Genomic DNA, 13,551 nt, shown 5'->3' on the forward strand with positions numbered 1-13,551 from the left:
ATATAGGATCAGGAAGCATTTCATGCTTGTCCACAAATTTCTGATTCTGAGTATGATATCAGTTACCCTTTATTTTTGAGTTGCCTCTCCTCACGTAAAGGACTATGTAATTAATCATTAAAATAGGACTAATCTTTGTCTAATGAATACCCACTTGGCAAAATCAGTGATTCTTGTTGATAATAAAAAGGGTAGGAGAACCATTTGCGAACAAAGATACTAGACTTGCCTAGAAAGTCTGTAAGTAGAATAGACATAATAATAAGCCTCTATAACCAGTCAATCCTTATTCTAGTCTATTCCTAATATCATTGTATCTCTATGTAAGTACTTACAAAATAACATTTTTATATTTTGCTTTTACATTCTGTGCTATGCTGTGAACTTTTTCTTTAGTGTCTAGGAAAAGGCCTAATAATTAATAATTCATTGTATGCTGAAGAAAATTAGCCTGTCCAATCTATCCCTTGCTATCTTAGCAACTTTACCATTACACTCATTACAAAAAGACCCATGTTACAATGTCTAGAATCATGAATTGCAATAATTTTTTTTTCTTTTTGTTCATATATGAGTTTTCCATTTATCTTAACTGACATAAAAAACTACAAAGACCAAATTCAAAAATACTGGCCCACACCTTTTCTGAGTTTTCAAGTTATAATTTTTTTCCAAGTATAAATTTAGAAATTTATACTTGACAATTCTTTTGTCAAGTAACTAGAGGGTAGTAATGCAAATCAAGAGCTATACAAATACATAAAATGTGTTGGACATAATTGGAAAGTTAATTTAATATTCATAGTAATCTTAATTTATAAAGAGTAAAAATCTATATATGACTTAGAAGAGTATAGATCATTATATAATTATTACATGTTTTTACAAATGTTCTCTGGCCAAGAGTATTATAATTATGAACTCAGGATAGTAAACACTGAAACATGTAATTTCAAAAAAAATAATCACTCATTCATTTAATTACTAACAAATATCTACTAATTATAGAGTATGGACTATGAACTGATTTATATAATACATTAAAGGTAAAACTATAACTCTTAAGCAAATATAAAATGTATATATACTAAAGATTTTATTTAACCCACCGATTAATGAGGAAACCAGTAAAATACCAAAACTGATTTAAAGTTGAATTTAACACATAAAAGCAATTAGATATGTTGAAATGAATGTATAAATAGAGGCAAAACTGACAAATATCCATGATGCAATAAACAACTTTATATCTATTGGACACAAATTGTATGTTTATGGTTACGAAATATTTGCCTTACTAAGAGTATTCTACAATTTGCCAAATTGTAAAACAATTCCAAAATGATGAAAGAGACAGATATCCCAGAAAGATGTGGTAAATAGGACACAGAAGAATCATTTTCCTTCATTTCTACAAATTTCTTTTCCTGACATGGTCCTTGCAAATATAACAGTAAGAAGAGACTCAACTTTTCATGGGATTTACATTCTAAGACTTTTTCACAATTTTTTCATCATCTACACAAAACAAAAAAGAAAATAAACCCTACATTCCTGGTTAAATTATATAGTAACTAACTATAAAACATTTCCTTCTTTTATGCACAATGCATCTGTGATGCTTTAGCACTGAAGTCATTGAATGTTTCCCATGTGTTTGCCAACTTGCTATAGGCGAAAAAAACATACACAAAAATGTCCCCTGTCCCTGCCTTTGTAGGGAATAGTTGAAGATGGAAAATTAGAGAGTAAAGCATGGTTTTCATAATGTGTATCTAATTCTGCATGTGTATCATAATGTGTTTATTAATTTTGTGGAAATATATTTTCAAGTTAGTCTACTGTAGACTAGCAATTATGGACACAGGCACTGGCAGTAGAATGCCTCAATACAAATTTGTATTCTGTCAAATATCAGCTATAAGACATTGGAAATATTACTTCTTTGGGACTGTTTCTTCCTCTATGAAATGGGTCATCTGGTGCTACTTCTTATAGCTTCTGTGAGATTGAGATAATTTATATATGTTAAGCACCTTAATGAAAATGTGTCTATTAAAAAACATATTGTTCATTAATATTATTATCTTTGTATTGCTGTTTTGGTTTTATCTTTTTGAGTTTTCTTTATTTTATTTTCTCAATCTAAAGAGGATGATTGTTGAGGCCAGGAACCTCATCTGAATCACCTAGAAACTTTTACACACAGAATGTGTTTTGAGTTAAATTTTTACCATCTTGCCTGAAGTTCACACTCTTTCAAAATGTTATAATCTTACCTTTTTTTTTTTTATAATCTTTTGCCATTAACTTCTATTATTCACAACAATGGAAATCACTTTTCATTGGGATTTACCTCAAGTTCCCTTTACTTGTTTAAAATAAATAAACTGTAATATCATTTTTAAATATTAATTTCAAATTTTTCTTTAAAGTGTTAGTTTTAGTTCACACTCATAAGCTTACAGAAAACCTAAAATGACCTGCATGGCTATAGGCCTGGTGAGGAAGTGACATCATTTATAGTTTCTTTACTTTTACCCTCACATGACGTATTATTTCAAATGTAACTTTACCAGTACAGGTGTAAACCCAAGTGAATTCATTATTAAAGATCTTTGATAGATGAAATTGGTGTGCCATAAGAAATATTAGTTTTCTATAAAAGAAAAAACACATCTAGCCTTTAGGTTTTAATTCTTTTAAGAACAACTCATGATTGCAAGAGGGACTTTACCTAACAATTGCAATCAGTGTAACCTGGCTTATTGTACCCTCCATGAATCCCCAACAATAAAAAAAAAAAAAAAAAGAATAAGTAACAAAAATACTTTTATTACTATTATTATAGAATAGGAAACAAAGTATAAGCTACCAAAGTATGAGGTATGAAAATCTTTTCTAGGTTTACAATGAAAACTATAATACCATAAAATGCAAATGATACAGCACGTCTGTGTGGCATGTTTTCTTTTGTTCATAATTCGGTTTGTATGTTCCAAGAGTTAGTATTTTTTATTAGTGTCATGTGATAGCAAAGGAAACTGAGTCTTACAATCATACGCAAATAGGTAATGAAAAAATTCAAGTAACAGACACTGAGAGCACTAAATCTAATGGAACTATTTTCTACATAAACCGGATACGATCTGGAGTAATAATATTTTTCATTAGAATTTTAAAGAACACACATGACAGCACTGTACAGCATTCGAGCTGAAAAGTGTGGATGTGTTAACTTTAACTCCTCTTTTTCCCAGTGAGAGAGTAATTTCTCTGACTAGTAAGTGGCATAAGCCAGACCAGAACACTTTCCCTTTAAATAAACTCTTCTTTCTTTTGCACTCTATTTCCTCCCAGGAAATTCTTTTTAATGGGAAAATTATAAAATAATTTATGAGGAAAGAAGGGTTCATCCTATTATGTACCCTTGTACATTTTCACGCTTCCATATGTAAAATGGGTATAAATATTTGTACTAATTTTAAAGATTGAAAATTAAAAGCATAGGGCATATAAAACACTTGACATAGGGCTTAATGTAGATTAAGTCCTACATAAAATTCTAATTCGTATTCTGACATCTTTAAGAAATAGTTTCACTCTATATTAAACTTCTGATTTTTCTATTTTCCAGATGTTCCTTATGTAACAAACATGACCGTGCGTGTTTTTAGTATGTCTTCGCTGTCCTAATCCTAAACAAAACTTCTGAAAGTTGTGTGCCCGTCATTATTCCTCTTTTCATTATTAAGGTCACATTTTTAAAGGCATCAAAGCCACAGCACTTAAAAGTACTTTCAAAGTTATGAGGATTATCAGAGACCATTGTCTAACTACAGGCTTCAGCTAAGAAATAGACAAATTTGTGTGGAGAAATGTTGGCTTTCATATTTAGAACATGTAGGTATATGAATAAAAAGAGGTCCCTGTGTTGGTAGGCAGAGTTGAAAGCCATCTGTTATATTTTACAAAAATTGCCTGGGAACCAGAGTTATTTGCTGGGAATTTTAACATGCAGCATCTCAGTTAACATTTCTATCATTGTTATGCTTTGTATCTATCGGCCTCTTTCTCTCCTTCCTTCCTCCTTATCTGTCCCCTCTTCTATTTCCTTTTCTTTCTTTAGCCATTCTATAAATAGAGAATGAAATAGAAGTTCTTCTGAGATTGCATGGAAAGTTCAGCAAGATAGACCACGTTAGACCATAAGACCATAAAACCTCTCTTAACACGTTCTAGGGAGTGTAGATTCACTCCTAGGTGTTTTCATATCATCAAAGAAAATGTGTGTCCAAAGATCTGTCATCCCAGAAGTTTCATTTTTAACTGACAATACCCCATAAGCAAATTACATACTCTCCAACTGGTAAATAGCTGAACGAATTTTGTGATATGTGCTTGTAATGAATACGATTTAATAGAGATGCTCACGGTGAAAGTATACACAATCCTTTTCTTTTGTAAAAGAAGATACTATTTCCAAAACTATAGTAACAAATAAGTAGAATTCAGTGCTGAATTTGTGTCACCCGTCTGACAAAATAACTTGGAAAATATAATTTCCATCTTTAAAACTAGAAAAAGCAGTACAAACTAAAAGTCAATGATTTTTCTTGAGCACCCCAGAAAACTGAGAATCCTGGAAACCCAGAAAAGTTAATACAGATTATTAAACCTTTGTCAGAGATATACCCTGCAAATATCTTCTCCCATTCTGAGGGCTGTCTGCTTGCTTTGCTTACTGTGTTCTTAGCTGTGCAGAAGCTTTTTAGTTTGATCAAGTCCCAGTAGTGTATTTTTGAAGCTGCTTCGATTGCCCGGGGGGTTCTCTTCATGAAATACTCACCCAGACCAATTTCTTCAAGGGTTTTCCCTGCATTCTCCTCTAGTATTTTTATAGTTTCATGTTTTAAGTTTAAATCTTTAATCCAATGAAAGTCTATCTTAGTTAATGTATCAGCAAGAAAAAAACAAGGGATCCCATCGCAGGCTGGGCAAGGGACTTGAAGAGAAACTTCTCTGAAGAAGACAGATGGACGGCCTTCAGACATATGAAAAAATGCTCATCATCTTTAATCATCAGAGAAATGCAAATCAAAACTACTTTGAGATATCATCTAACTTCAGTGAGACTAACCTATATCACAAAATCTCAAGACCAGAGATGTTGGCGTGGATGCGGAGAAAAGGGAACACTTCTGCACTGCTGGTGGGGATGCAAATTAATACATTCCTTTTGGAAAGATATATGGAGAACACTCAGAGATCTAAAAATAGATCTGCCATTCAATCCTGTAATTCCTCTGCTGGGCATATACCCAGAAGACCAAAAATCACAACATAACAAAGATATTTGTACCAGAATGTTTATTGCAGCCCAATTCATAATAGCTAAGTCATGGAAGAAGCCCAAGTGCCCATCGATCCATGAATGGATTAATAAATTGTGGTATATGTATACCATGGAATACTATGCAGCCTTAAAGAAAGATGGAGACTTTACCTCTTTCATGTTTACATGGATGGAGCTGGAACATATTCTTCTTAGTAAAGTATCTCAAGAATGGAAGAAAAAGTACCCAATGTACACAGCCCTACTATGAAACTAATTTGGGACTCTCACATGAAAGCTATAACCCAGCTACAACTTAACAATAGGGGGAAGTGGGAAAGGGTGGGTGGTGGTGGGTAGAGGGAGGGGGGATCGGTGGGATCACACCTGTGGTGCATATTACAGGGGTATTTGCGAAACTTGGTAAATGTAGAATGTAAATGTTTTGGCACAGTAACTGAGATAACGCCGGAAAGGCTATGTTAACCACTGTGATAAAAATCTGTCAAATGGTTTATGAAGCAAGTGTATGATGCCCCATGATCATATCAATGTATACAGTTATGATTTAATAAAAAATAAATAAATAAATAAAAAGTTAATACAGAGTGTTACAGCAAACAACTCATACCTGGAGCAGAAGCCAGTGGAGTCAGAAAGTGATGTGGGCTCTTAAATGGTGATTTGGAAGAATGGCTGAAGAGTGGGTGTGGACTGCTATGAGGGGGAACTCCCAGGGGCCACAGTCTGAGGTAGCCCCTGTACTTTCATAGGCTTTCTCTTCAGTATGCTGGCCAAGTTCTCATTGTAAAGATCTAAAGGATTCTTTGGAAACCAGGAAGGAAGAGGGGAAGAATAAACCTTTTGAAATAAAGGCAGATCTACATGTAAAGTTTTGACAGAGTCTTATGCCAGAACTATGGGCCAGGATATTCCTTGTGCTCTCACCCACTACAAGGCTTCTTGTCTCACCTAGAGGGAATTTGTATGAGAAGAAACACCTATGAGGCCAGCAGCTGGAGACATGGGCCCACGAAAAGATGAATGTCATGTGTGTTATTGTTATATCAAAAAGAGAAGAAAGAAAAAGAGTTAAAGATTTTTAGAAATATAGGCTTAAAACTTTAATGACAGACAACAAATCACAGAGACCAGTTAGCAAAACAAATATAAAACACTGAAACCAAACAGAAGCAGAAACTTCTATTTAGCTATAGGAAATGAAAGACAAAGGAAAAATCATATATGAAGGCAGAGGGAGAAAAATACATTATCTGTAGATGAACAAGGGTAAGAATTACAGCAGACTCCTCATCGAAAGCTCTACAAACAGGAAAAACGTGTGATGATATATTCCAAGTGTTAAAAGAAAAATGTCCCCTAACCTGGAATTCTATATCCAATGAAATGATACTTTAAAAGTGAAAGAGAAATAAAGACTTTCTCAGACCAACAAAGTCTGAGGGAATTCAACGAAGGCAGGCGCACATGTGAAAATGTTAAAAGAAGTTTATTGGGGGGGTGAAATGATATAGGTCAGAATCTCAGATCTACATTACGAAAGGAAGAGAATCAGAGAAGAAATAAGTAAAGGCAAAATACATTTTCTTGATTTTCTTCTTATTAATAGAGTTGGAAGTAACTATTGTAAACAACAATTAAAAACATATATTGGGTGCGTTTAGCATATGAATAATTGAATAATGACAGCAGTGCCTTGGGGTAGGAGAGAGTATTTGGGACAAGATGTAAGTGCTACGCATGAAGCAGAACAGTGTTATTTAAATGTTGAATTATATGAGTTAGAAATGTTGTAAACTCCAGGGCAAACAATAAGAATTATGAAAAGAACTACAATTGATACACTCAAAGATAAAATGCAAAAGAATCGTATAAAAATTCTCAATAAAACCAATGCACACAGAAAAAGAGGCCTCCAGCTATGAGTCAAATTAAGAAAGCTTGTCAGGATGGCTGAGAAAACGAGCAAAACCGACTTATATGCTGGTTACAAGGAACCCACTTTAAACATAAAGAGCCAAGTAGGTTAAAAGTAAAGATGTGGGAAATGATATATCATACTACCATTAATGAAAAGAAAGCTTGGGTAGCTCAAATAATTTCAGATAAAATAATCTTCTGAATGAGAGAAATGATCCGAGATAAAGAGTTAGTAGATGACCAAAGAATCAATTCTACAGAAAGACACTATCCTCCTTGATGTATATGCACCAACAGTATGTCAAAATACATTAGGCAATAAGTGATAGAACACACAAGAAAAAAGTCTACTATTATAGTGGAGACATTAATATACCTGTTAGTAACTGATAATTATTAGGCAGAAACCTAATGAAGATGTGGTTGACCAGATCAGCACTATTATGCAGCCTGATTTAATTGGCATTTATCGTAATTTCCATCCAACATCAGGAGAGCACGTATTCTTCTGAGATTGTATGGAAAGTTCAACAAGATGGACCACATTATAGACCATAAGACACATCTGAACACATTCAGTGGAATTGAAATCATGCAGTGATATGTACTACACAGACCTAGGCTAGCTCTACATTTTAAAGTTAATCAGTGGAATCTATGCTGTCAGCAGACTAAAGGGAAATAATCTAATGAGTCTATCAATGCACAAAGAAAAAAATTGACCAAATACAATAACAGTTCTTGAAAAGCTAAGAATGAAGGAGAAAATCTTCTAATTGATAAAGAGCATGTACAAAGTTTTATAAGTAACACAATTAATATAAAGAATTCTTTTTTTTTTTTTTTTTTTTTTGTGATTTTCAGCCGGGGCTGGGTTTGAACCCGCCACCTCCAGCATATGGGACTGGTGCCCTACTCTTGAGCCACAGGCGCAGCCCTAATATAAAGAATTGAAATGCTTTCCTCTTAAGATACACAACAGGGCAAGAATGCTGTCTTATGACTCCCGTTTTATATATACTGGAAATTCTAGCTAGTGAAAGTTGACAATGAGAGCAAAAGAAAGGTATGAAGATTGATAAGTCAGATAAAATATTGTCCCTATCTCCAAATTAAAAACAAGAAATGTCTTAGAACAGATAACATAGCATAGGCCCAGGATACAAGTTAATGATATTTATAAAAGTCAAGTGCTTCCTTATGTATACCAGAAATGAACAATCAATATGCAAATTCAAATTAATACCATTTACAGTAATGCTTCAAATAATTAGATGATTAGATAAAAATTTATAAAAATATACACAAATCTATATGGGGAAAACTACAAACTAATTGAAATTTAAATGAATAATGGAAATAAGGGAAAAATTCCACATTCATTAATTGGATCCTCAATATAATTAAGATGTCCATCTTCCCTGCTTGATCCATAAATTCATAACAGTCTCCAAATGAAATAACAGCCAGCTGTTTTGTTAATACTGACACTGTGGTTATAAAGTCTAGATGGAAAGGCAAAAAAGTAAAATAACAGCCATAGTACTGATGAGGAAAAAATTTTGATAATTCACTCTACCTGATTTCAAAATTTACCATAAAGCAGCAGTAATCAAGATAGTGCAGTATGGACAAAGGAACAGATATGTTAGGTTGGTGGAACAGAATGAAGAATCCAAACACAGACCCACACAAATGTAGTCAACTAAGTTTTGACAAAGAAGCACAGGTAACTTAAAGGCAAAAGAATAGCATTTTCCAAGATTTTGGGGGGAAGCAATTAAATACATGGATGCAAAAAACTGAACAGAGACATGGAACTTAACACTTTACACTTTCTGCAAATATTAGCTCAAAATGAACTCTACACCTAAATGTAAAATTTTAGGAGAAAATATAGAATAAAATTTAGATGACCTTTACCTGGTGATAAATTTTTAGATACAACACGGAAAGCATGATTTATGAAATAAGAAATGGAAATGAAGACTTCATTAAAATTAAAATCATTTGCTCTGCAAGTGGCACCATCAAGGGAGCCAGAAGAGCACGGGGGAAATACTGGCAAAAACATCTGAGAAAGGATACACTCTTAAAACTCAGCAATAATTAAACAAAGAATTAATTAAAACATCTGAGTAAGATCTCAAAAGACAACTCACCAAAAACATATCCACAGATGGTAAATTAGCATATGAAAGCACTCAACATAATTTGAGCTTAGGAACTTGAAATTTAATGCATGAAGGAGATAACCACCAGATAACTGTATGAATGGTTAAAATCCAAACAATTCCCAATACTGACTGCTGGCAAGGATGCAGAGTAACAAGAGCTCTTATTCTTTGCTGATAGAAATAAAAACTGGTACAACCACGTTGAAAAATAGTTTTTCAGTTTTTTAAAAAACGAATGCTGAGAAAACGGGATAGCCACCTGTAACAGACTAAAACAGAATCTGCACCTCTCACCACTGCCAAAAATGAACTCATGATGGATAAAAGACTTAAACCTAAGGCAGGATACTATAAGAATCCTGAAGAAAATGTTAGAAAAACTCTTATAAACATTAGCCTAGGCAAGAAATTAATGAAGAAAATCCCCAAAGCAGTCACAGCAACAACAAAAATAAACAAATGGGACCTGACCAAATTAAAAAGCTTTTGTACAGCCATGGACACAATGAAAGAGCAAATGGACAACCCACAGAATAGGAGGAGATATTTGTGTATCATAATCTGAGAAAGGACTAATAACCAGAATCTACAAAGAACTCAAGCAAATCAGCAAGAAACAACCAAACAACTCCATTAAATAGTGGGCAAAGACATAAACAGAAACTTTTCAAATAAAGGTATACTCATGAAAAAAATGCATAACAACTCTAACCATTAGGAAAATGCAAATCAAAACCACAGTGAGATACCATCTAACTCCAGTGAGAATGGCCAATATTAAAAAGTCCTGAAACGACAGATGCTGTTATGGATGTGGAATGAAAGGAATCCTTCTACATTGTTGGTGGGACTGCAAACCAGTACAGCCTCTGTGGAAAATTGTATGGAGATAGTTCAAGGAGTTTAAAGTAGGTCCACCATTTGATCCAGCCATCACACTGCTGAGTATATACCCACAGGAAAAAAGGATCATTTTATAAAAAGGACACCTGCACACGAATATTTATAGCAGCAGAATTCACAATCTCAAAGACATGGAAACAATGCAAGGGTCCCCAATATATGAAAGGATTAATAAAATGTGATATACACACACTATGGAGTACTACTCAGCCATAAAAAGTGCCAGTCTAGTACCTTTTGTGACAGCTGGGTGGAACTGAAAGCCATACTTGTAAAAGAAACATGACAAGAATGAAAAAACAAACACAAATACCCAATAATTGTGGAACAAGTTGATCAACACTGAGAGGGGCTGGAGGGGAGGTTACATTGTGTGACACACCTTTTGGGGGTGGGACACAATTATAAGAGCGATTTTACCTAACAAATGCAAGCAGTGTAACCTGGTTCTTTGTACCCTCAATGATTCCCCAACAACAAAAAAAAAAGAAAGAAACTAAATCTGAATGAAAATGGGAGAGGATCAGAGGAAGGGGGTTGTAAATTCACCGCTACTGGATACAGTGTTCGCTATCTGGATGAAGGGCACAGTGATAACTTTGATTTAATCATTACAAAAAAAAAAATGTGTACCTCTTAATATTCTGAAATTTTAAAAATTAAAAAAAACTAAATACCGTATAGTCATACTACACAACATTCCAAGGAAAATAGTTAGGCGGTGGAGGGGTGAAAATGAGTAACTTTAATGTGATGAAACTTGACAAAGACTACCTCCAGCCAAGTGATCAAAGTTATCATTAGCATAGATTAGTCATATTCAATATGCTGTGAAGAAAATTACACTTTACTGCTTTATTTCTTTAAAGTAGATTTTTAATTTTGTTGTATTCCTCCAAAATCATGATGTTTTTCTCTAATCATGGAGAAAAAAAAAAAAACAAGACATTATAAATGAAGAGTATTTTAGAAAATATTTGACTAGTATTTCTCAAAAATATGAAGTCCATCAAAAACAAAATAGTCTAAGAAGCTACACTCCAGTAGAGACTCCTATGTGTAATGTGCTAGCCTCACTAGGAGTCTGCAAAAGAAAGAGGATACAAGGTAAAAACTGAGGAAATGTGAATACTGCATTGACTTAAAAAAATTATTAGTTAATATACTAATATCAGGTTATTAACTGTGATAAAGTAACATTCTGAAGGGAGATGTTAAAAATTGGAGCAACTGAACAGTGTGATGTAACGTGAAAACACTGCACTTACTAATAATTCTGTAAATTTCAATCTCTAATTTTATTTTATTTTTTTTATTATTAAATCATAGCTGTGTACATTAGTGCAATCAACGGGTACAATGTGCTGGTTTCATATACAATCTGAAATATTCTCATCAAACTGTTCAACGTAGCCTTCATGGCATTTTCTTAGTTACTGTATGTAGACATTTGTATTCTGCCTTTAGTAAGTTTCGCCTGTACCCATTCTAAGATGCACCTTAGGTGTGGCCCCACCCATTACCCTCCCTCCACCCACACCTCCCCCCTCCCTTCCCCTTCCTTGGCCCTTTACATGAAGGCTATAACCCAACTATAGCACAAGACTATGAGGAAAGGGTCAATCTCTAATTTTTTAAAAAAATCCACATTTTAAAAGGATAATGAACACTAGTATATAGGTTTTTGTGTGGATGCAGATTTTTAACTTCTATAGCTTAATACCCAAGGTATATGATTTGGATGATTTGACTGTGATTATTTTAAGACACTACCATACTATTTATAGTTGCTTTATTCATAATTGCCAGTAATTGGAAGCCATATTTCTAAGTTCTTTAGTGGGTGAGTAAAATGTGAAACAGTTGGCAGTGGAATGTTATTCTTCAGTAAAAAGAAATAAGCTGTCAAGTTATGAAAAGATGCAGAAGACTGTTTAATACATGTTATTAAGTAAAATAAGCCAATTTGAAAAGCTGATATACTGTTAGACTCCTACCATATGATATTCTGGAAAAGGCAGACTTTGGATCCAGTAAAATGATTAGTGGATATCAAGGCTTGAATGTTGGGGAGAGATGAATCTATAGAGCACAGAAGATTTTTAGGGCAGTGAAATTACTCTATATGATACTATAATGACAAATACCTGTCATACATTTGTCCAAATCCACAAAGTACAAGATGCTATATGATCTCTACTGTGAGCTATGGACTTTCAGTGACTATTACATGTCAAATAGGTTCATTCATAGAAACAAATGTACTATTCCAGTGAGGGATGTTGATAATGGGGAATCCTGCTGTGAACCTAAACCAGTTCTAAAACATGTATCTAAAAATAGAAGTGACTTTATATGTAATTTGATAACCCAGAAGTAATTTCTTGAAAAAGTAGGCTAAAGAGTTGAACATAAGTTGTTTGAAGAGTTGGGCCCAAGAAAAAAGGATTTTTATAATGGAGGGTTGCTTTTCACCTCCTAAGTCCCTCACGAAATATAATTTTAGGGTTTTAAACTGTTCAATTTTTAACTTTAGTAAAAATAAAATAAAATTTAGGAACAATTAATACATTGAAAGTACATTAGAAAATCACTATTCATATCTGTCACTTTGTTTTAATAGATGGCACTTTGTTTTGGACATGTTAGGGTCACTTATGTTCGTCCTATGTCTGCACAATTTTTACCTTTGTCAGTGATTATATGTTTAATCCCTTCCTTTTCACTCTCTTAATAACTTAATCAGTTCATTTTTTTATAGTAGTTTTTTGTGGATCCCAGTTTTTCTGTTTATTGACTGGTATTACCAACCCTTTAATTTCCTTAAAACATTTAAGAAGAATGAATCATCTGAGTTTGCTTTGATAACAGTATTATTTTTTCTTTTCACATAAATTGCATTACACATAGAAATATATTTTCATTTAGATTGAATATCCTAAATAATGTAGTGCCGTTCTGGGTTTTAAACCCATAATCTACAAGCTTTATATTAACATATGATGTGAAAATATTGTGAACAGAATTTTCTTGCTTTTACATTTTTTTGTTAAGATTTGAAATAACTAGGCAAAGGGTTGTTGTGGGCCCTGTCCAGACTGGTGACACTGTAAACTGTAGCCACAGTTCCTTGCTTGTTTTGACATTCAGATCCTCAAAGAATGTAGGCCTCCAGCAGAAATAATGAGACTTAAG

Source organism: Nycticebus coucang, chromosome 9 (assembly GCF_027406575.1).
Source record: "Nycticebus coucang isolate mNycCou1 chromosome 9, mNycCou1.pri, whole genome shotgun sequence".
NCBI lineage: Eukaryota > Metazoa > Chordata > Mammalia > Primates > Lorisidae > Nycticebus > Nycticebus coucang.